We start from the raw sequence: 25,864 nt of genomic DNA, 5'->3' as shown, positions 1-25,864 counted from the left end.
TGAATGAAACTCAACCAAAGCCAAATTTGGAGATGCCATTATAAACAAATTAAATTGATGGCTTGCTCTAGGACAAGAGAATGACTCATGTTTGTAATAAATAAAACAACAAAAATATGAAATGACTCTCCCTTGAAAGGACACAAAGTTCCAGTTTCTATCTCATAGTTGCAATCCACTTTTGGAGAAGTGGGAAAAATCAAGAGAGAATTCAGATTAGAAAAGAAAACTGCCTAGAAATTTAACATCTAGAAATGTTGTCATTAAAGTTGATTCAAAGTGTACCTCATACCATCACAGAAAACACACATGCACTCAGAGCCAAGGAATAATTTTATTACTTAAAAGCAGAGGTCTACAGAAACTAGATGATAAGCTAAAATCACAACATCCTTTATAAAACTCATTTGAGAGACTGAGTTATCTCAAGATGTCCAACATGGGCATAGTTTCAATCACAACAAACTGGAAAGAACCTAAAGACCCACCATTCCAGGAACAGTCAACCTAACAATGGCAGTGACTTAACTTTAAAAATAAGATCTAGTGGCTGGGTGTAGTGGCTCACGCTTCTAATCCCAGCACGAAGGGAAGCCGAGGCGGGTGCATTGCTTGAGCTCGGGAGTTCAAGACCAGCCTAAGCAAAAGCAACACCCCCGTCTCTAAAAATAGCCAGGTCTTGTGGCGAGCGCCTGTTGTCCCAGCTACTTGGGAGGCTGAGGCAAAAGGATCATTTGAGCCCAAGAGTTTGAGGTTGCTGTGAGCTATGATGCCATAGCACTCTACTGAGGGCCACAAAGTAAGACCCTGTCTCAAGAAAAAAAATTATAATAACACCTAAATATAGTAAGTAATAACTTGGGAAAACATAATATTTTTAAGGATAAAGCAGAAAACAAAAAGTAGTATACATAGTACAAATACATACAAACACATCTTTCTTATATAAAGAATAATGGTAAGGCTGAGCACAGTGGCTCACAACGGTAATCCTGCACTCTGGGAGGCCAATGCCTGTGGATTGCTTGAGCTCAGGAGTTTCAGATCAGCCTGAGCAAGGGTGAGACCCCTTCTCTACTAAAAATAGCAAATTAGCTAGGTAGGCATTGTAGCAGGGCCTGTAGTCCCAGCTACTTGGGAGGTTGAGGCAGAAAGATCACTTAAGCCCAAGAGTTTGAGGTTGCTGTGAGCTATGATGCCACAACACTCTACCGAGGGCAGCAAAGTGAAAATCTGTCTCAAAAGGATGAACCGTTTAGGTGAGCCCACCAGTGAAATTTTGCTTCCTATATTTCATGTTTTCCTAATTTCTTTTACAGACATTTTATAATGAAAAAATTAATCATCCACAAAGAGGAAATACTGTATTCATCCTTCACCCACCACCATCTTTAACAGTATTTAGTATCTGAATAGCGAGAATGCACATTTTTTAGTTATTTTGCCTACCATTTCCTGGATGCTTGAGGATTTGGGACTGACCTAGATATCTTGAATATGTTCAACTGTGTTTCAGAGTTTTTGAATAAGCCAGAATCTTTGATGTTCTTAGGTAATCTGAAAGGCGGATGAACCTATCAAAGAGTACCTATATTAGTGTAAGGTCAAGGTGATGGGCAGATGTGTGGCTCAGGCTCAAACTAGTATTTTACTAATCTAGAAACTATGTTAACTACACCAACTGTGATGTACTTTAGATGACTAAAGCTGACATATTCTAAGTTGGAGTTGTAAATACATCCACTTTTCTTCCTGCCTTTTATTTAAATTCCACATCTCCAAACCATCTGATTAGAGAATGGATCAGGAGGAACAAAATGTCCAGGATTCCTTTGTTTGTCTTTGGTCATGGGCTGTACTATGACCCAGACATCCCAGAAATGAGGCTGCAAGGCATGGGTGCAAATGTGGGGACAAACAAGAATGCTGAACAAGTACTATTCCTGGAAAAATAACTGAAACTACCTAAGTTCATAAGCAGACTGGTAGTTATACAAAACCAGCATACATCATGGGAGTGAGATTCAAACATTCTTTTAATGTCATCAAGGTCATCAATGACTTCCATGTTGCCAAGTCCAAGTAGTGGTCAGTTTTTTATCATCAATTTTCTTGACCTCTCAGCAATATTTGATGCAGCTGACAACTCTCTCCTGCTTTACACACTTCCCTCAATGAGCTTCTTCATCACAACCTGTTAGTTTCTCCCCATCTTTGACCCCTTTTGTTCAGTATCCTGTGATCAAACCTTTTAATGTGTTAAGTTCAGAACCCAGATCTTGGATCCTTCTCCTCTTTACCTACACCAGGACTCTTTCAGTGATCTCATCCAGTTAAATGCCTTTACAGATCACTCATGTGCTTATAAATCCTCCATTTGTAGATCAACCCAGGACATTCCAAATGGCATCTCAATCTGGGTGAATAATGAACAGCTCAACCTCCATGTCTACTGCTGTACTCCTGGTCTCCCCGCTCCCCTCAGCCACTGTCTGTCCTATTTCCCTCTTTCCAGCAGGTACTTATACCAGAAACCCTTAGTCTTTTATTTGACTCCTTTAGAAGAGACAGAAGGTCTAATTCTGGGACCCAGGCTGAGTGTAGTGGTGAAATCATAACTCACTACAGCCTCAAAACTCTTGGGCTCAAGTGATCCCTCTTCTGGGTAGCTGTGACTGTAGGCAATCACATCATGCCTGGCTACTTTTAAAATTTTTTGTAGAGACGAGGTCTTGCTGTGTCATCCAGGCTGGTCTGGAACACCTAGCCTCTGGGGATCTTCCTACTTTGGCCTGCCAAAGTGCTGGGATTATAAGTGAAGCCACCAAACCCAGCCCTTGTTGCAACTCTTTCAAACTCCCCATTTATTCCCTTAGGAAGTTCTTTGGTTTCACCTTAAATAAATTCTAAATTCAACCATTTCTCACCCCCGCCCCAACATACTGATGCTGGTCATCATCATATTTCAGTGGGATTATTACAGTGGCCTTTTACCAGGGTTCCCTGCCTTTGGCCTTGTCCCACCCACAGACTATTTTCAGACAGTTTCCAGAGTGATCCATTTAAAAATAGAGCATGAGTCAGCTCTCCCCGTACCTCAAAACCCTTCAATAGCTCCCTGTGTCGCTGAGAGTACGATGATGCCTTACTCAGCCTGGCCATGTTACGTTTTGATCCCACCTCCTACCACAGGTTGAGTATCTCCTGTCTAAAAATCCAAAATTCTAAATGCTCCAAAATCTAAAACTTTTTGAGCATCTGCATGATGCTCAAAAGCAACGCTCACTGGAGCATTTCCAATTTTGGATGTTTGGATTAGGGATGCTCAACTAGTAATGGGAATACTCCAAAATTTGAAAAATTCCTAAGTCCAAAACACTTCTGGCCCCGTTGGTTTGGATCAGGGATGCTCAACCTCTACCCTCCCCGTCAGGATGTGGCTTCAACTACACTGGCCCATCTGCTCTCTTTGGAACACTCCAAGTCTCTTCGTAGTGGGACTTCCGTGATCTCCCTATTCACAGTGGCAACCCCTTCCCTCTGACAATCTGACCTCCCTTATTCTCCGATTATTTTCTCTCTAGCACCTATCACCATGTCTTTATTTACCATGCTTTCCTGCCTGTTGTCAACCCCAAAAGCAAAGAGCAGAGAGGGCTTAGAAGCTGTGAATAATTTATTTGATTTAAGTCAATGTATCCCTAATGACCATTTCAACATGTAATCAATAAAGAAAAATTATTCAAATATTTCACATTCTTTCATCCATACAAAGGCTTCAAAATACTTAGTGGATTTCACACATACAGCACATTTAATTTTAAAGTGTTCAATAGCCACAGGAACCTGGTGGCTTCCACACTGGACAATATAAATACAGCACAGAACACAGTTAATAAAGATGTGGTGAATGAACAAACGAATGAATAAACTCAACCCACAGAAAGAGTTATTTTACATTGCAAAGACAGTACTCTTATGTTTAAAAAGTTCCATCATAAAGCTAGGCGCAGTGGCTCACATCTGTGGCACTAGCTCTTTGGGAGGCCAAGGTGGTGGATTGCTTGAGCTCAGGAGTTCCAGACCAGCCTGAGCAAGAGCAAGACCCCATCTCTAAAAAAAAAAATAGCCAGGCATTATGATAGCTGGTAGCTATATCAGCTACTTGGGAACCTGAGGCAAGAAGATCACTTGAGCCCAGTGTGAGGTTCCTATGAGCTATGATGCCAGGGCACTCTACTGAGGGCAACAAAGTAAGACTGTCTCCAAAAAAAAAAGTTTCATTACATAACACATCAAATCCTTACTATGCATGGCATACTCTGATTTTCTTAAATTCTACTCTGTTGCATGCCTATTCCATATTTATTTATTTAAGAGACAGGGTCTCCTTCTATCTCCTAGGCTGGCATGTAGTGCTATCATCACAGCTCACTGTGACCACCAACTCTTTGTCTTGAGCTTTCCTCCTGCCTCAGCCTCCCAAAGTGCTGAGATTACATAACAGAGAAGTAGGAAATACTGCCTCTGGAGTGAGCAGTCGCACCTGGCCTGCTTATTCCATTTTAAAAAGTCTTTCGTATAACCTACTGAACTGAATCTCTATCAGACAAAGTGGTCCCAATTCCCACTTAGAAAATCACTGGTCTAAATAAAACATAATGCATGGACTCTGGAGTGAATACACTTCAGGATACTTCCTCTGGCCTCCAGATACTGCACAGGGCCCTTTGAAAAAGAAAGAGACTGGGGCAGCGCCTGTGGCTTAAAGGAGTAGGGCTCCGGCCCATATGCCTGAGGTGGCGGGTTTAAACCCAGCCCTGGCCAAAAACTGCAAAAAAAAAAAAAAAAAAAAAAAAAACAGAAAGAAAGAAAGAAAGAAAAGAAAAAGAAAGAGACTGGCCTCTAGAAAGAGAGGCGACTGAAAGGAAGGGTGAGCATTTAAAGCACCCTGCCAAGCCACAGACTGCAATAATCACAGTCCATCTAATAATCGGTAATGTGAGTCTTTTCTTTTTTTTTAATTAAAGGTTAATTTTTAAAAACTTAGCACACTATCAGGTAATTAACAAAATATCTAATTATCTTTAATTATATATTACATACATGCTAATATACAAAATTCAAGGGAAAATCTGCATGGTTTTCACACTTCAAAAAGACTGAATTTGAATAGAAAGACTTCATGTTTTTCATTTTTCTCCTCCAACCCATGCAAAGTACATTCATTTTATGTTTACTAGTTCCTATTCACCAGCAGTCATCTAAAAGGATACCACAAACTTCAAACCCAAACCCAGTTCTGGGCAAAAGTTACCACAGTAGCAACTTTTAAAATGCAACTCATAAAATAAGGATTCTATCGTCAATATACTATTTGTCGCTTTGTGATCCTGGATGTGACAAGGTGCTGAGAAGGTACGTCTGCAGAGTTAACACAGATGTGCTACCCTTCACAGGGTTTTGTTCTATATGGTTAAGCTTCAAATTTCTTTCCAAGGCTCTGAGTTGCCAAAGAGAGGCAGTATTTCCTACTTCTCTTTTTAGTTGCTACCTAGCGTGAGGACTTTCTTCCTAAGGTAAGTAGTAGGCTATTTGTGCCCTTGGCAAATGAATAGTAAAAACATTGTCTTAAAAAGATGGCTATGTGGTGCATGCCTGAATTCCCAGCTACTCCAGACACTGAGGCAAGAGGAGTTCAAGGCTGCCTGGACAGCGCCTGGGAAAAGCCGCTGCACTCCAGCCTGGGCAACACGGTGAGTGCCTGTCTCTCACAAAAAGAAAAGATCCATAAAATCACCTGTTATTCAGCTTTATATCTGATTGTTCACTGTGCAAAATACGGCTACTAGATCATTGCTGCAATTATTTTCTTTACCACTAAATGTGCCTTCATGTACATTTCACAAGTGACTTCTGCTTGAAAACTAACTCTATTGAGCATATTTCTCTAGAAATCAATATTTTTAAATTTTTTTTCCTTTAAAACTAACATTCAAAAAAGACAGCTCTTGTTTACAGAGTAACTTAGTTTAGCATTATGGCTAACAATGTTTAAAAACAGCTAACTTAAAATACAAACATTTAAATTCTGAAGTTTAACTATTGAGAGCCCAGCTCCAACTGTGGAAATACACAGGGCATGAAAAAGTAAGTAATCTTTCCCCCAGTGCTATTCTTCATTAAGAACATTTCAGGCAACTATTCTGTAGGATCTAGGAGTAAGAACTCATGAGGTTTTAAGACAGTTTAAAATTTTAAAATGCCTTGGATGAACCTTGGAAACATTATGCTAATATATAAAATTCAAGGGAAAATCTGCATGAAAGAAGCCAGTCACCAAAGACCACATATTGTACGATTCTATTTTTGTGTAATATCCAAAGTAGGTAAATCTATACAGACAGAAAGTAGCTTAGTTGTTGCCAGGGGCTGGATGGAGAGGGGAATGCAATGACTGCTAATCGGTACTGGGTTTCTTTCTTGAGAGATGAAATGTTCTGAGACTAGACAAGATGGTTACAAACTCCATGAATATAAAGAAAAACACTGAAATTAAGTATACTTTAAATAGGTGAATTGGATTAACAACATTAACAAGCTATTAACCAAAGAATTAACATGCCTACGTGAGCACAGTGGCCCACACCTGTAATCCCAGCACTCTGGGAGGCCAAGGCAGGTGGATTGCTGGAGCTCTGGAGTTCAAGACTAGCCTAAGCAAAAGTAAGACCTGTCTCTCCTAAAAATAGGAAAAATTAGCTGGGAATTATGATGGGAACCCACAGTCCCAGATACTTGGGAAGCTGAGACAAGAGGATGGCTTGAGCCCAGGAGTTGGAGGTTGCTGTGAACTAGGACATCATGGCACTCTACCCAAGGTGATGGAGTGAGACTTTGTCTCAATAAAAAAGACCAGCCTCAGCAAAAGTGAGACCCCATCCCTACTAAAAATAGAAGGGGGAAAAAAAAACCAAAAAACTAAAACTAAAACTAGCTGAGTGGTGGGTGCCTGTAGTCCCAGCCACTTGGGAGACTGAGGCAAGAGGATCGCTTGAGCCCAGTAGTTTGACGTTGCTATGAGCTATGATGTCACAGCACTCAATTCAAGAGTGACTGAGACTGTCTCCAAAAAAAAAAAAATTAACATGTCTGATAACATTGACAACAGCATACAAGGAAATGAAGTTAATCTCAGCTTCCTTCCATAATGCTAAAATATATAATTCCTGGCACCCATGGAATTAAACACTTTTTCTTAACAACCAATATTTGCCCTTCCTAACACTTAATCATCTTCACTATTTGTCTGTGTCTTCCCCTCTGGAATATAAACTCTTGTGAGGACAGAAATCATGTTCGTTTTACATGGTACTATGATTTTAGCACCTAGTCCAGGACCATCAATAAATATGTGCAGCAAGAATTAACGTAGGGGTGTGTGTGTGTGTGTGTGTGTATACTTTTGCATTTATGAATCAATAAATGAATAAAATTATTTATTCCCAGTGAATGAATATTAGATTGGAACAATTCAACCAATCAAGTACTTGTGTTCTACTTGTCCCTTAAGTCTGTTTTCTAATTCTTCCCATGCTCTTGACCACCCAGGTAGAGACATTTCCCAGCAGCTCTTGAAGCTTGTTTGGGCCATATGGGCATTAATCTTACCAATTATTGTCAGCGGGTAGGAAGTATGCAATACTTAACTCTTCTGCTTAAAAAGAAAACCACTTGCCTTGCACTTCTCCACTTCAACCATACAGATACTACAAAGCCCCAAGAGAGGATAGCACAGAACTTGTCCAACTAAGGAAGATTGGCCAGATTATTTTATGAGAGAGAAGTAGACTTCTATTTTCAGTTACACCATTGTATGTCAGGTTACCCCAGACTAGTCTTTACCCAGACCGTTCCAACCCAAGTATGGGCATCTTACGTGTTTGGTGAGAGTGGTGAGGGAGCATTTCAAAACGTAACGGAACTGATTGTTTATATTTTAGCCAATGTGGTTCATCTGGTAACTCAGTGAAAAACCTGTTACAGTGTCTTCACATCAGCTTCTTTCATTAACAATCACCTTATTCAAATGCTGAATACTATACAAGGGTCATTTTGAATGGGTTTAGTTAGGAAACTATTGCTGTCATTAAATAACTATTTAAATCACCTAAATATATATTTTCAAAAGAACCAGTGAATCTATGTCAAAGAGTGGAACAGCATTTTAGCTTTATTTTTAACCAAGAAATAATTTATAATATGTAAGACACAATGAACCTAATAATAATTTATAACATAGTAATTTACAATATGTAAGAGTGTATCATGGTTTCTGCACCTAAAAAAACAGTCCAGGCTCAGCACCTGTAGCACAGCGGTTACGGCATCGGCCACATACATCAAGGCAGGTTCGAACCCAGCCCGGGCCAGCTAAACAACAATGACAACTGCAATAAAATATACCTAGCATTGTGGCAGGCCCCTATAGTCCCAGCTACGTGGGAGGCTGAGGCCAGAGAATCGCTTAAGCCCAAGAGTTTGAGGTTGCTGTGAGCTGTGATATCACAGCACTCTGCCCAGGGCGACACAATAAGACTGTCTCAAAAAAAAAAAAAAAAAAAAACCAACCAGCTCAAATTGGGGATGAGGCTGGGGGGGGGGGGGGCGGGGGAGCTGCAATGATTACACATTCTTTTAGATCATTTTTAAATTTTCTTTCAAGTAAGTTAGCTACAAACAAATGAACTAACATATAAAATACGAAGCTTGAAGATACCTAATGTTTAAAAGTTACCATTTACTTGTAATCCATATAAGCTTAGTAATTACCTTCAACTCTCAATGCCATTCGGAACTGAATACAAATGATGAATTTTATAAATTAGATTTTAATTCTAAGCAAAATGCATGTAGGTGAACTGCCAATGATGAGGGGAAGCAGAGAAAAATACCTCATAAACCTTTATTACATCACCAAACCAAGACAGCCATGATAGAATGGCATTGCTAAAATTGTGACCAGGACAAATTCTCTTCTTAATTTCTGTTTTGGCATTCTAGATGACCTCGGGTAAGTTACTTATCATCTACAGGACCACTTTCACACTGTGCAAAGTGGGGATTATAATAATTGCCAGCTACCTCTCAGGAATGCCAGCAACCAGACCCATTTTGTAAAGCATTCAGATATACTTGGAAGAAAAGTGTTATATCACTACCAAGTATGATGGCTGTTATTTATGATTCCTCAGATGTTTTAATCTAAGTTTTAAAAATGGCTTCATCCGGTTTTCTGAATGCCTGGCCACTTTTATATGTACAACCATTGTTGCCACAGAACCTACAGAGGTATATTTATGTGTATCTATTCTGACTGTTAATAACTCCTAGATTTTAAATTTGGGGCATAGGATTTACTGAGAAGCTCCTGGTATGTGAAATCTACAACATTCTTGTAGTGTGAAAGATGGGGCTAGTTTTTGTTCATTGCTGGACAACAAGATCTTCTCTTAGGGGCCGGGTGTGGTGGTTCACACTGTGATCCTAGCACTCTGGGAGGTGGAGGCAGGTGGATTGCTTGAGCTCAGGAATTCGAGACCAGTGTCTCTAAAACCAGCCGGGTGTTGTGGTGGGCACCTGTAGTTCCAGCTATTCAGAAGGCTGAAACAAGAGAATCACTTGAGCCCAAGAGTTTGAAGTTGCTGTGAGCTATGACACCAAAGCACTCTACCAAGGATGACAAGGTGAGACTCTATCTCCAAAAAAAAGAAAAAGAAAAAGAAATCTCTTTGTTTAAGGCTTATGTATAAGCAAGGAACACTGACCACTAGACTCCTTTGAACATATTTTGTATTTCCAGCAAACTTTTTATTCCTTTCTAGATAAGAAATTAAGATGTATATCCAAATTAGTTTTTCAAAGATTTTTGAGCTTGTTCAAAGGAAAAGCTGCATGTAACTCATTACTTATTTGAGTCTACATATTCTAATTTATTCCCCCCTCAAATTGGAGAGTCCAAACATAGATGGAATGAATAATACTGTAAAAGAAAAAAAAAAGAGCTAAGTAATCCAAGGTACATCAGGGATAGGAAAACTGATGAGTACATAGAAAGAATAAAAATAAAGACAAGAAGAGCTGAAATTGAGAAAATCAACAGAGACGGAGCGAAAACTCTCACTCTGAGCTTCCTACCAGTCAAGTCAAAGAGAAAAACTGCTTGGATGTGTTACTCAGCTTTCCTCATGTCATGAAAGGGCTTTATTAGGAAGATAAAGTATTTTTATAGAGCAGAAATTTTACATGGCAAGGGGGATGGCCTTATTTGCAGGATACTGAGAAACAGAATAGGTCACGTACTTGACAGTGATCATAAAGAGAGGTTGCTGTTTTGTTTTCTTTTTTTTTTTTATGCGGACTATCTCAGGAAATGCTAATGACAAATTTCTGGAAACTTTTTTTCCTAAATTTTCCCTTAAGCTATGATATTTTTAACTTTGTACAAAATCACGGAACTGGGGGGAGAAGTTCCATTTTGGGGTAACAGGTGTTAAACATGGACAATTCAAAGATATAAAGCTATCCAGTTGGAAGGAAAATAATCCATGCTTATAGGAGATCACAAAGAAAACAATGAAAACTGTCAATAAAGCTCTTACCTGAAGCTGTATGGTTAAGACAACTCTGAAGCTGAATTTTCTTATCTTTCACACTCTTTTAGCTTTGTTTAATCACAATTTTTAGCTTCACCAAAAAGCTCTGTTAACAGCACAAGATGAATTAAACACTTGGCATGACTGTGCGTGAGTGACTTGGATTGAGATTCCCTCAGAGAGATCAGAGACCAGGAGACAGCAAATTCTAGTTAACTAAATGGCTGCAGCATAGACTGAATTGCCCCCAAAGTGGGGAATATTTACTATATGATCCTCCACAGAAAAAGTTTACAGACCCCTAATATAGACTAACCCTTTACTTTTTAGATTTCAAAAACTGAGCCTCTGCAAAGGAAAGTACTTTGCTAAAAGTCTTGCTGTGACTTAATGATCCCAATTACTGGTTGGGATCAATCCCTCCCACTATAAAACAACTGAAAGGTACACCTGCATTCTGCAAATGTGTGAGGTGCATTCTGCAAAGGTTTAACTTAAACAATATAAATGGCAAAATGAGGCAAGTCTGATTTTTCTGGCCCAAATTAAATAGGCCAGCACGCAACTATAAAAACAGATCCATACCCTTTTCAAGGCATTCTAGAACTCCAAAACCCTATGTGAGATTAGAAACAAAATTGATCAAAAAAAAATCTTCATATTATGAAAGTTCCACTAAAAAATCTTGTTCAACTAACGAGTAAGAAACCTGTATCTTATAAATATATACACTTGAATTTAATAAAATCTGAGCAAAGGGTTTGCTCTACCATGCTGGCTAAGTGCCTGTTTTTAAAATAGACACAAACCTACTAACTCAAATGGAATTGTTAAAAGACACACACACACACAAAGAAAAATAAAAGAAAAACTGAAATGAAGACTTGAGAAACATCAAACATCAAAATGACCTGCAAGACTATCTTGCATGAGATGATCATTGCCCTTATCAGAAAGGTGCTTTTGAAATCGAGTAACTAGGTAGCATCTCTAACCATTTTACCCAGAGTGCTTTTTTATCCACCCTCCCAAAAGCGATTTGAGAAAATTAAATTTGGCTTTAATTCATTAAGCTACATTAGTCTCTCTGAAAACTTCTAATTTTAAAATCAAGTACTCATTGATTTTCAAGCAAGGTCAAGAGAACAAGGCAGCCTAGTGCTGACATTACAGGGATATGCCCCACGCTGCTCGGCAGTTACATCAATGCGGCATGTTGCTATGGTGCCTGACTGTTAATTTCTGAAAGAAGGTGATTATAAAGCCGCCAGATGAACATCAATTGGATGACACCATTTCAGCATACAACACTGACATGCGTTACTCTTCTCTGGGGCAAGTTGATTTTATGAATCACTATTTTTGTGGTGTGAAAATTCCTTTCTAACTTTAAACCTACCAAGTCAACAAGCCACAAAAAATAAATAAATAAATAAATAAATAAATAAATAAAAAGTTTAGATTCAACAAACAGAGGAAAGTTTGATAATACAGTATCTGGCGGGGCGGGGAAGGAAATCTTTGAATCATGTAAGAGCAATCAATTCTTTTAGGACCTCCAAAAATATATTACAGACACTGACTCGTAAATAGATACGTGTATATTTGACAAGTACAGATCAAAATTAACAGAATTAAAATGCGTAGAAGGCAACAGATATAGTCCTAGATTTAATTCTACTAATCAGATTTGCATTTACCTTTTTTAGCTTCTGTAAAGCAATCTTCAGTTATAGTCACCTCAAAAGGTCACGTCTTACCCTGAAAACAAAAGAGAACATCAAAATGTGAATGTCAAAGGGAAGTTGCCACCACCTCTGCCTGGGATAAGACACAAGCAAAACAACAAAGGAACTCAGTTATATTTAATGCCAAATATTTATTTCAGAGTTAATAAAAACAAGTCCCAACATCTCCACTTACCTGGACCACATGCCTCTAAGCTCCTCAAGACAACAAAATCAACTTGGATGGAAAAAGTCAAGGTGAAACATTTCGAATTATGTGTCTGAACTTTTTCTCCTCTTGTTGTCTATCAATTTATTTTCATGTGGAATAATACGTGACTCACAGGCCTTTGTTTTTGGAAACCAGACTGTTAACCTGAACGTGTCTCTGTTTGGTTAATACCCACAACATCTCTTATTTCATTAAAGCAGAGGCTTATTTTCCCCACTTCGGAAGAGAGGTGGGTTCTTGTAGACAAGATGCTTTCTGCTACTTTAGACCTTTCAAAATGAATAAAAGCATCACGATTTTCAGTTTGGGGAGGTGTGGGGGCCTAATTGCTGGTGAAAGCTGTTCACAGAATGTTTTTCACTCAGCATATATCTACCAGATCTAGTAAGTTAAATAAAAATGGTTCATGTCAGATGAAATAAACAATTGAAATCAAGCTTCCTAAAACACAAAGAAGCCCTCAAACACATTTTACCCCACATCTACTCCAGCATCCGCACATTCCCGTATGCAAAACACTATATAATCCTTTAAGAAACATTACAAGCTGCCTCTTTCTGCCCATGTAACTGGGATCAACATAGGGTACAAGTGAAAAGAAAAACATTTGTTTATTAATTTAGATCAGTGAAAAGAAAAACATTTGTTTATTAATTTAGATCAAATTACCAAGAGGGTACAGGATTCATTCCGCATCCATTGACCAAATGCTCAGATAATTTTTTTAAGATGACGAAATCATATCAACATTTTATTAAAATGTTAATATCCTTTTGCTCACCATTCAGGACAACATGTCATGAAGTGGTTTCTGTATCCCTGCTTACTCCTGTTGTCGGCCCCGTAGGTAGAAAGGCAAACATCACTGAGTAAAAACCTTCTTTCACTAGGGCTAAAATTTTGGAAGTGGCACTTTGGTGTATACTGTCTTTGAAGAATTGATCCGAGGCCAATTTATGACATTTCCACAAGCAAGTGTATGCAGATTCTTGCCATTAAGATTGGAAAAAAGATGCAGGCTCTGAGTGAAATCATAATTTTCATGTTTACTGTAAGAGGAAATTGGAGGTTTTCACTATAAATGTTCACCATTTGGGTGGGGGAAAACCCTAACTCTGGGACTTAAAATTACTATTTTGCAGCCTGCCTAAAACCTTTTTGTTTTTACACAAAACAATTCAAATTGAAAATGAAAATCGTGTGCTTTACTGCTGAAGTATGTCCCTAGGATTGGTTTCTCTGGTGGTGAGAACTCTGTTTCAGGGCAAGCAGTGATAAGAAAGGAAAATAGCACAATGATGGTCTGGTCCTCAAGGTAAAGCAGAGATGAGCAAAGCGGCACTCCACTCAAAGACGAGCTCAGCACAGACAAAGCACAGCAACATCTCAAGCACTAGAAATTTCTATCTCCACCACTCAACAAATCTCACATGTAAAGCGAGTGAACTTTGGCAGACCCTACTCAATTCAAAGCAAGAATGCTCTTTTCTCCCTCTTTTTTACTTGAGATCTTCTCCAATACATACATTCTAAACTAATTTATATGTTTATCTATTGAGCAGCATCTATTTTTGCATGTTTGGCAGTCAGACCTATAGTATTAGACTTTGCAATGCAGATGAGATTTGCTATCGTATAGGCCTGGCAAACAACTGGACCTCATTAAAATTTATTTTTTTTAAACTGCTGAAAATGCCTACTTTGAATAAAGTTATCTCTAGTGTTGTATTCAAACCTGCAGAACGTATTTCAGGTAAGCACTAGGCCTCTTTCTCCATTCACCTATTTATACAGTACATAAATGAGCAGAGAGAGAAGCTGGTTCACCCTCAGATTTTACACATGTGATTTTGCCGCCATGGGTGCAGGAGAAGTATTAATAACAAAATTACACCATCGACCCTCAATTTACAAATAGTAAAGCAATAAAAAATTGGCTACATTTAATTTTCACTTACACACAAAAAGTCGGTAGTGGAATCCAATCTATATTTTCTTTCATTTTAAAGTTGTATACATTTTAATGCGCTTGCACATTTGACCACTCATTAATTTCTGTTGATTTTAGTTTTTAAGAAAAAGTATACGTTAGCAAAGGAATCTAAAAGTTATTTTTCTAGTTTTGCTGAGAAGAGATTAATAGTTCAACAGCTGTTTGCCATCATGCTAAATTAAATGAAATGTGCCAATATAAAAGACAAGAAAAGGAGGGGGTAGTGTCAGGGCCCAAGCCTGCACCATTACGAGCTTAGAAGAATCAGAAATCAACGAGAAGGAAAATCCGCATTTCATTCTTCCCCAACGCAGAAAACTTCCATTTCTAGAACTACACAGGCTATTTTTTAAACAATCACTTTTACTTATCAAATATACCTGTGTGTTTACTGGCAGTGTGAGTTCCAAACTAAAAGTAAATGATTATATAAAGCTTTCAAGTCTTAAAACAAAAAAAAGGATAAAACAAATAATGAAACCTCCAGCCCACACTTGGTCTTATTTTGAAAATGCTATCTCGGGCGGCGCCTGTGGCTCAGGGAGTAGGACGCCAGCCCCATATGCCGAGGGTGGCGGGTTCAAACCCAGCCCCGGCCAAACTGCAACAGAAAAATAGCCGGGCGTTGTGGCGGGCGCCTGTAGTCCCAGCTGCTCGGGAGGCTGAGGCAGGAGAATCGCGTAAGCCCAAGAGTTAGAGGTTGCTGTGAGCCGTGTGACGCCACGGCGCTCTACCCGAGGGCGGTACAGTGAGACTTTGTCTCTACAAAAAAAAAAAAAAAAAATGCTATCTCCATACAAATTGCATTTCTTTTTCATTTTCTCTCTTTCCTATTGGTTGTAGGTTTTAAAAGTGAGCCAAGGGTGTGGTAAACAAATTATTTTCCTTTTCGTCAGTCACAGATAAGACCTTGTGAACACTAGAATTGCAACAATGTCATTTACCTGAGGAGATGTGGTGAACACAAAAACCACGACCAGGACACCAAATTCCAGCTTCCCCCTCTCAGGTCAGAACCCTAATGTGCCCTCGAACCTCCTCCTCGACCTCTCTAACCACTCTCCCCCCAGTCAGGAATTTTACTCCACAGAACCGTCATGTTATTAGTAATGTTTCAATGTCGCACTTTCTGTGGGTGTACTCTGCCCTTAATTTATGTGACATACAAGACCTGGTGCCAATTGGGATGTCCTACTTGGAACTGAGGTAAGTGTGGCAGTGGTGATCTCGTTTTATGAGACAGAAAATGAACAATATAGGTTCTATTTTTCCCGTTTAAATCACTTCCTCCTTTTCTTTCTTGGCAGGTAAAATAAATGATCTGCATCAGGATTTCTGTGTTATATTTCAGTTTATACAATTATGCAAAAGAGGCTCTGAAGGATGGCCAACAGCTTTCACTTCAACCCTCAGGCTGACCAATGCTGGCTGAGAACCTACTGTGTGCCAATCTTATTACAGTTGCAAAGGGGAGAAAAGTGAGCCCCCTGGCTCATGATGAAGGGGGGCCGTTTATCAGGTCTCTGACTACAAGGACCCCTCCAACCCCTCCTGTGCAGGAAGGAACACAGTTTAAAGTTCCCATGCCTCCAACTTCTCCAATCAAATGGCCTTCACTTCATCTCCAAAAACAAGTCCAAATGGGCTCATATCCAAGAGATGGCTGCCTCTGTAAGCAGGGAGCCTTATCCTGTGAGGGCTTTCGTGTCTTGTTTTTCAGTGATTTCTTAGAAAACACAAGGACATCAACACATGGGACTAGTTTAAAGAGTAGTAACACAGGGGTCACTTTACTTTCTGTACTTAAGACAATTCACACAGAAATCAACCCCAAAGTTTTCTCTCTGCCTTTATAACTTCATGCTTACAGAAAGGAAAAGAGGGGAGAGAAGGAAAGAAGGAAGAAAAGAAAAAGGGGAAGACGGAAGGAAAAGAGAGCGAAATGGGAGAAAAGAAGGAGAGAAAAGGAAGGAAGGCAACAGTAAAGAAAAGAAAGAAGACACCGTCGTCTAGTCCAGGTCTCTGAGAGCAGAGGCAACCCTGGACTCCACCCAAACTTACTGCTTCTCAAATATCGTCTGCTTTTCACTAGTCCCAATCACAGAAATGTCTACTTTGGATCCATCATTTCCCCAATTCTCCTATCCCTGCAAGTAACATTTTACTTCTTTTCACCTCATCCTTGGGGACTCTCCTCAAATCATAGAACCTTACTCTCGGGGTCTATTCTAGAAGGCAAATATCTAAAATACTATAAATAAAATAAGCTCCCTGTTCTAAGCAACCCTGGCTGATGTTTGCCCTTGTCAGTAGGCTGGCAGTCCCCTACTAACTCCACATCGACCCATCTCCTTTGGGGGTGGGAGTACTTTTCTGTACTTACCTTACAGAAAAGTTAAAACCCTGGTCATGGTCATGTGAAAATATTTTATCGGTATCCTTTAACAGCCTTTAAATGTTGAAACCTAAAAACAATATTTGCTGTTTTCCCTTTGAAGCTCTAACAAAGCCTTTGTTTTACATTCACCATTAGTGTGCAATAAGAGTTAATAATCAAATCCATCCCAACCCCCACAAATGTTAAACAAAAAGATAAAAGAAATGCAAATAGCTATTGTCATGGAAAGTTAAAGTACCTGTCTGTATTTTTAAGTGAAAACTATTATCTCTATCAATCAAAATTTAAGAATACAATAGCGCTAATCACAGAAGGTGCTCTGACGGAGTTACTTTGCCTCATTAAAAAAAAAGTATTTTTCCCCTTAAAAACCAAGTATGAAAGTCATATACTTACAATTAGATAGACTATTTGTAATTTTATTATTAAAAACCTTCAGCAGCCTCACTGTTAATAAATGCTTCTAAGTCTCTAGACTGATCTGTACCCAAGAAGACCCAAGTCCCCACATATTTTAGCAAGGTTGATGAATTTTTATTTAAAAGTCTCACAATTTCCAACCTGCGGGGGAACAGCACACTCTTCTGTTGAAAAGAGTTACTCAAACAGAGGCAACAGTTAACTGGTAATGCAAACTCCTTCTTTTAGATCGTGGACACAATTCCTACACCCTGCAGTTTCTTTACATAGTTCATATCTTTCCTGTATGGTTCACTCTTGTTAATTGCGGCAACTCATTTTTGAAATAACATTCCACCCTCAAAAAGAAGTAGAATACCCTGATCACACCCCAGAATGATCTACGTGTATAGCACACAAATTTCTCTCAGTCTTTTTTTACAATTCCCTTTTAAAAAAGACTGGATTAGCCCCTGAATATGGTGCTTTCTAAAGACAGTGCAGGAACAAAAAATAGCAAGACCCCAGATAGTAAAACAAACAGCTCAAGATTAAAATTCCTAGAGCAAACAGTTAAGCCAGGATGCCATTATGCACACTGAGCCTGGATGATGTCTCCTCCACCGTGGGGGCCAAGAGGCTGTCATTCCCGCTCCCCCCTCCCCATCAAGATCAGATTTCCTTCCCTCCCGACTGCCTCTCTGAGCATCATGGCCAACATCTCCAGTGTGCTATTAATATCAATGAAGAGACGACTCAATTTCCACAGAAGAAAACCCTTCCTATTCCGGCACAGAGCTTCGGGGAGGACCCTGGTCCGGGTGTAGACAATACACAGCAGAGTTTCTCTGCCGTCTTACAGTTTGCTCTTGCACACTGTTTGAAGGCAAACAATGGCAGCATTATCTGCAGGATAGTTACAAAACAGGATTTGTTAGGACAAAGAATAATAAAGCTGCTCTTTCTCTTTTCTTTTTAATTCCCTCCAGTCCCGAAGAGCCTCTCTCTGTCAGTCCAAAATTGAGCCACATTTCCTAAGAGACACCTGTACTTGTCTATTTTAACAGGCCAGAAACTGACAAACGGGCCAGGAACCCTGAAGGGCTTCAGGAGGCTCCCAGAAGGGCAGCAAAGGACCCTTTCAACATTAGTAAAATGAAACAAAAGTATCAGCCTTGGCTTTATACACACTTACCCGGTCATGGTGAGAAGGCAAAGCTTTGGGGCCAGAGAAGCAATTTTCACACAAGGAAGAAAGTTGAGAGTTTGTAAGGGAGAAACTACCGGCGCTAGGGAAGCCTGTGGGCTCTCAGGGCTCCCAGGCTAGCGGCAGCGTGAGGCAGGACTGAAGGTATGTGGGCTAAACACAACAAAAGCCACTGCCTTACTCTAGATTAAATATGCAGGAAGAGGCCCCTTTGCATAAACACAAACACTCAGCAAATGAATAACTGGCTCAATCAGACACCCACTGTGCCTTCTACCTCTCTCTAGCAGGAGACACCTCCTGTTCCAGGGGACAGGACTAACCAGGAGACAGTTAAACGTTATGTTGCTATAATAACAATTAAAATGAATTGCATTCATTAGTAATTAAGAACTCACTCCTGGAGGAAGAGGGGTAATGGGGGGTGGTGATGTTGGTATCTCCAGCTACTACAAAAAGAACTTGGTGTATATATATCTTTACAGTTTTGCTGTGTGCTGCACTTAAATCTCTAGTATCAATGAGAGTTTAAAACAATCGTATCACATTTAGTCACAATTTAATAGATCAGAGATTTATTTCTTGTTTCTCTACTTTGTCACATTATAAACCAATCCTTGTGAGTCTGTACCTACAGAAAGATCTATTTTGTATACACACATAGTGAAAGGTACACATTAAAAACACGTATGTGTGCACACATATTCACACGTAAAACACGCATGATAGCTAATTAAAGAGAACAAACCCCAATATGCTATTCAACTACCCTCTTTAGTTCACTAATCAATTAAAATAATTTGAGTTTTCCAAAAACATGTCCCAAATGCCTGTCTTTGAATGTCATCAATCCATGACCACTCATTTAAAAACATTATCCCTATATTAGAAAGGATGCTTTTAACTGAGTGGCTCCAACCATTTATAGTTTCAATTAAGTAACATAATTACAGTCAACCATTTTCTCCATTTGGGCAGAAAATATGTCATACCTCCACATAATTTGTCTTTAGAACCTAAGAATTTAAGCAAGAGAAAAAACATGCCGACGTTAGGAATTCATGACTGCCTTTCCCAGCTTATGGAGTCAACTCACACTGACCTCTCAGTCTGTGTTCCAGCTACATGTTGGTCTTAGTAACTTAATTATTTTTTAATAACTTTTGCAGTATTAAATGATTTCGATTGAAACATAAATAAGATTATGTTCATCTTCTAATTACTAATGCCACACAGTACTTTGGGGGCAAACCCAGCATTACTGTTCTATACATATAGGATGTGTCTATATTATTATTGCATTTGGACATAAGGGGGCAGGTCACAGATCCTTCACAGCCTTTTAGAATGTGTCATGATTATCCTAACCAAGGGAAACAAGGCGCTTTCTATTTCAAAAGCAAGTTTTATTTTATTAATTCAACACTGTTTTCTTGTCAAATCTTCCTGCTGCAAAAGTAAAAAGATCATTACTGAAAAGTTTAAAAAAAATTTTTTTTACAAAAAACTCATTTCAAACACATATGATGGCATAACATGGAGAAAAGAGAAACAAAACAGACTCCCAAAGCGCCGCCCCCTCCCCCCCAAAAAAACACAGGTTCTCTAAAAGGGGTGCCCACAGAAACTATTGTGCCTTGAAATGACCTTCCAAATGAGGTATTAGATAACTTGCCTCCAAAGCTGACGGTGATCTAGCCTTGATGCAAATAAACCATAGAACACAATTTAATCAGTATATCACTGTGAAAAAGCCTTTGTCCATCCCAATGGAGCTTCTAATGACTGTTCTGGCAGTTCTGGAGGGTAGTTATGCTTCCCAGCTCATCTATATCTCATACTGGTTGAGCAAGCTAATGGAAGTGCTGTTAGTGGAATCCAATATTAATGCCCTGTATCGCACAAACCTGGATGCAACTGAATATATTATACAATTATAGGGAGTATCTAATTCCATAGGTATTAGATACTGTACTCTAAATTAATACTTTAATGAGGACAGTGAAATAAAGACGACAATCCAGGTAAGGGATCCATGCATTGTGGCCCAGCTAAGCTCCTTGCTGAGAGTGCTGGATTCAGGAGCTAATGGCACAAACATAGGGACTGTGACAAAAATCTGTACGCAAGCTTTAGATGCTGAGTGACACATACTGATGCAGAGTCAAAGATGTCATCCTCACACAAGCACCACTCGCTGTAAGCTTGAGAGAAAATGAAGGGGAAGAATGGGGGGGGGGGGGCAGAGTGGCAGTGAGACCTCCAGAAAATAAACAGGGTGTACAGTTTCAAAGGCTGCAGACACAGACATTTCATTGTTCAAGCCAATTATCAGCGGAAAATAATAACAACAGATGGATTCAGAGTCACTGACTTTTCATATGCACTTCATCTCGGCAGAACAGATGATGAAACGCGAGAGCTATCTCAAAAAGGCAAAACATCTTTCAGTAAAAGAACTCTACAGTCCAGATGGGGACCTTCTAAGGCTGCTGATTATCTTCTTATAATGTTGTAAGATAGACTTACTAAAACATTTCAAGAACTGATCAGATATGATGCGTACAATGGCTTCATTATTGGAAAGAGTCGCCTCAGACTTGTGACTAAACCCGGCAGAGATTTCAATAAGGTTAGGACTGTAAGTTTCCTGTTTTCTCATCAGGGACTGCAGGTTCCAACTAAAACTGGAAAGCTGTACATAACAGAATAAACCATCGCCCAAAGATACTACATATTTGCTCTTCTCTCATTTGAACAAAGGAAAAAAGATGAACTGGAACTATAAAAAGGACGTTAAATTATTCTGAAGCATTCCATCTTGATGGGGGGGAAAATAACTCCAAAGCAATTCCTTATTAAAAAGCATTCAGTGATAAAATGGCATCTCTTATATGTAGTTATAACATCTTAAATATCCCTTGCCACTGATAACTGAAAAACAGAATTTTCTTTTTTTTTTTTTTTTTGTAGAGACGGAGTCTCACTGTACCACCCTCGGGTAGAGCGCCGCGGCGTCACACGGCTCACAGCAACCTCTAACTCTTGGGCTTACGCGATTCTCTTGCCTCAGCCTCCCGAGCAGCTGGGACTACAGGCGCCCGCCACAACGCCCGGCTATTTTTCTGTTGCAGTTTGGCCGGGGCTGGGTCCGAACCCGCCACCCTCGGCATATGGGGCTGGCGCCCTACTCACTGAGCCACAGGCGCCGCCCAGGATTTTCTTTTGGTAGAAAATAAATATAAATTTCAATGGTGGCATGATAACAGTCCTAATAAATGCCAATCAAAAAACCCAGGCAAACCTCACCAACCTACCCTAACCCAGGACAGGCTTGCTGACAAAACATAAGCGTAAACTACAACCTGAGAACTTGCTATAAGTAATGGAAAAACTTAAATCTCCAATCAGGCCTCATTACCAGTAGAACAACAATATATGTGTTTCTTTCATCTGCTAGGTCTACTTATCTATCCATCTCCATCCATCCATCCACCGTCAATTCTACATTCGTAATTTTGCAAAAATCTTTCCCGGAATTGACATAAATTGTGGTTGGAATCACTGTGCTAAGGAAAAAGAAAAGCTGATCCTCCCACTGTTTACTAACATACTTAACATTTAAAAAATATTTTTATGAACACACTGTTGACTTCACAAGTTTATAACGTAAGGAAAAAAACTAAAGTTTTTTTTCCCCAGGCAAGGCTTTTCTTTCAAAGTACTCTGACAAAAGTAAATTCATAGCAGAACACAGGCAGGAGGAAAATATCGCCAAGGGCAAAATTCTGCAACTGCTTTAAGAAGCAAACAGGAACACAAAAGATGTGTAATACAACCATCTGGCCCTCCTCATACAGTATCAGTGCCCCAACTTCTGCCCACACCAATGCCACGAAACCAAATGGCTTCACTTATGTTTCCTGCACAGCAAATTTACACAAAGCAGGCAGAATACAAAAGTTGATTTTTACACATAAACTAGTATCTTTCAGATTTTCCCTACTTCAATGATCTGGCTGCCGGGTTACCTATTTGCAGTGGGACTTCTTTGAAAAACCGCTAAGGACCCTGCTGTGACCAGGATGTTCTCATGTGGACATAATATGTGCAGTCTCAAGAGAAGCCCCCTTCAAAACCTTAATCTCTGCCACCTCGTGCTTTCTCTTATAACCAGCCTTAGATGTGGACATATGAAAAGAAATCCTAAATGTGTTTCAATTAAAACCTTTACTTTATTGGGTGCTAAATTGTGGGTTGTTTCCCTCACTTATTATTTGAAATAACTACACTAACTTTTAGTTGCTACTCTTACAAGTCATCGTGTCCACTGGAACGATAGGAATAACTTTCCTTATTCAGCTCAGTCTACAGACATTTGCTGAGCAACTGCTGTGTTATCAGGAACTTAATGAACAACAGACAATCAAAATCCATTATCTTCTTGTGGGCTAGTAGAACCTGCCCGGTACATTAAACCCAAACTCCACAGTTTCTAAATATCTTCTACATGTGGGTAGGATGGAGCAATTTATTTACTTCTATACTTATTTTTGCAGAGATGATAAATATTTCAAAGTTACAGCATGTGTGTAGGGATCCAACTGTTTTCAAAAGGTGGGAATGAATACTTTTACTGGAAACCTCTGGGTAAAAATCAGTAAGTCATTATAAAGTCTTCTCATCAAGGGACAATAAAAAAATAATCATAACTGAGGAAAAAGAGCTCACAAATTCTACTCCGTGCTTTCCTGCAGGGGGATGCTGGAGGCAGGCATTCTTTATCTGGCAAGAGTTCTCAGCTAACCAGAAAAACAGCTAGGATCAAGACCTGTAAGGCTGGGGTACATCTGGCTTGCCGCTGTTCTTTCACTGACATTGGTTTTCCACCACCATTCCTGCATCCCTCTCCACATTAAGGGATAAAAAAAACTTTGCCTGGTTTTTCAAGGGGCTAATTTCTGGATGTTTCTGCCCAGGGCATCCCTTGGTTTGGACAGTAGCGGTCAGCTGCAGGACACACACAGTGAATTCAGCCACTGGGCGAGGGCTTCTGCTAATTGTTTAAGGCTGCACCAGTGTCTGGCCACCAGTTGGCAGACACAACTCATGGCTGCCTACCAGGCCTAGGTTAGCACAGCTGGAACCAGATGACAAGCTTGCAAAGATATTCTTCCCAGGGCCACATCTGGCTCTCAGCAGCTCCAGTCTGCAGCTAAACTGATTCTGTTAGGTTTTTCTGGGCATGTTTAGGCAACAGCCCAGCTGTGTTTAAGACAAGTCCTACTAAATGCCTGTGTGCATTTTCAGTTTACAACAAAATATTAGAATATAAACTCCATGAAGACAGGGACATCACCTGCTGGCTATATACCAGTACAAAACAGCAGCTAAAACACGGTAGATTTTAAATAAATAAAGAATGAATGAATGAATAACACCAACTAGTGTGTCAACCTAACAAAACAATCTTGGACTTTATCGCAGCACCTCTGTTCCCACATGTATGTACAATGGCTAACACTCTCGTGTATGCAGAGAAGCCTACCAGTGGCTCTGTAACTAGATTTTATTAGGGGCATGCTGACACTGAAGAATGAACCCATGTCAGCATCGCTGGAGAGACCTCCAACAATCCTTCCTCCCAAATGACCCAGTCTCCTAGTATTACCCGTATCCCTACTTTATGAGTCCTTAGCCTGACCAGCTTGGCAGTTATGTGCCCACAATGCCTGCCAGTGACCGCAAAGCAGAAACTTACCTTTTGGCCACCACAGAAACACCAATTGATGAGGCAACTTTTCCTGGCCATCTCTTCATCCCATTTCCTTTCCCATGCCTTTCTTCCTGACCTCCCTGACACACGCAGAGTCCAACTCCCTTCTAAACTCAACTCTGACCCAAGGCTCGGATTCCCCAAAGCTTATCATCTCTCTAGAGTTCACTAGAAACACATTTAGAAACACTAATATGATTTAGAACCAGGCTGGGACCCACCCTCTTAGCTCTTTAGCTAGAAAGATGCCAGTCCTCAGGGTGCTGTGTTAATGATGAGGTGAGAGAGCTTGGACTCCTTGTAACTAGAAAGTTCCCCTGAGTTCCCCAAGAACTTGACGAAGGTGGAAGGATGCCTGAGGGAAACCTGTCATGGCTGTCCACATTTGACCTGCCCCAACGCCAATACGGAAAGTTAACACTTGTCTAAAACAAGAATGGCTGAACTAGGCAGACTTTGACAAGCTCCACACATGGTCTCCAATGAAACAAAGCTACTTGGAAGTGTGAAAGATGAAGCTGTTGCTGAACTCACCCCCTTTTTTGTCATGTACAGAAGCAGGGGTTCGGGTAGGAGTAATTCTTTCAAGCTCAGTGTAAGTTTCTGAAAAGAGTACTGTATTTACTAGGAAGAATTTGGGATCCCAGCTCCTCCTGGAAGGAGCTGCTTACCTTATAAAAGGTAGGCGAGGAAGATTCTCTCCTAAAATGCCCCTCCTCCCTTGCTTCTCATATTTGAAATTCCTTTAAAAATGGGACAATTCCATAGTTCCAAAATCACAATGAAAGCTTGAAATAATTCTGAAGGCCAGGAGCAGTAAGTAGCTCACACCTATAATCCCAGAACTCTGAGAGGCTGAGGTGAGTGGATTGCCTGAGCTCACGAGTTCAAGACCAGCCTGAGCAAGAGTGAGATCCAATCTCTAAAAATAGCTGGACGTGGTGGCGGGCACCTGCAGTGCCAACTACTGGGGAGGCTGAGGCAAGAGGATCGCTTGAGCCAAAGAGCTTGAGGTTACTATGAGCTATGACACCATGACACTCTACTAAGGGTGACAAAGTGAGACTCTGTCTCAAAAATAAAATAAAATAAAATAATTCTGAGAAAAGCAGAACCAGCTGCAAATGACAAATACCTATTTATTACCTGAAAACACAAAAATCAGTAAAATTTTTGAAAGTTGCAGAAGAATTTAAAAACAAAAAGGTAAAACTAAGAATGTACAGGACAAATAAATCAATTTCTTTATGCATCTTTGGGCTGTTTCATTTAAAACTAAGATTCAGAACTGACAAGCATAGCTTCAAGTGCCCAAGTTCAAACTCAGCTCTGCCGTTTATTGGCTTTGGGAAGTTATTTAAGCCCTTGGTCCCTCCGTGTGCTCATCCATAAAATGGGCTTAAATATAGTGTATAATATGCTTTTGAGGAATAAATGCATTTGACACAATAAAGTACTTAGAATAGTGCCTGGCACA

At 39.8% G+C, this 25,864-nt stretch overlaps 1 protein-coding gene across 8 annotated transcripts in view; it reads right to left on the bottom strand.

Moving 5' to 3' along the window:
* The window catches only part of FOXP1 (forkhead box P1), a 616,360-nt gene that overhangs the window by 323,527 nt on the left and 266,969 nt on the right, over positions 1–25,864 (bottom strand). For 7 of the 8 annotated variants that reach the window (XM_053600815.1, XM_053600814.1, XM_053600806.1 and 4 more), the window contains one exon: positions 12,356–12,416. The gene's annotated coding sequence lies outside the window, so the exon portion shown is untranslated. Of the gene's footprint in view, positions 1–12,355; positions 12,417–18,599; positions 18,740–25,864 lie in introns of those variants that run through there. The other variant, XM_053600810.1, reaches the window with a different exon arrangement.

This window comes from Nycticebus coucang, chromosome 8 (genome assembly GCF_027406575.1).
Source record: "Nycticebus coucang isolate mNycCou1 chromosome 8, mNycCou1.pri, whole genome shotgun sequence".
NCBI lineage: Eukaryota > Metazoa > Chordata > Mammalia > Primates > Lorisidae > Nycticebus > Nycticebus coucang.
Note: the sequence above shows the minus strand (reverse complement) of the source record. Positions and strands in the feature narration are given on the sequence as shown.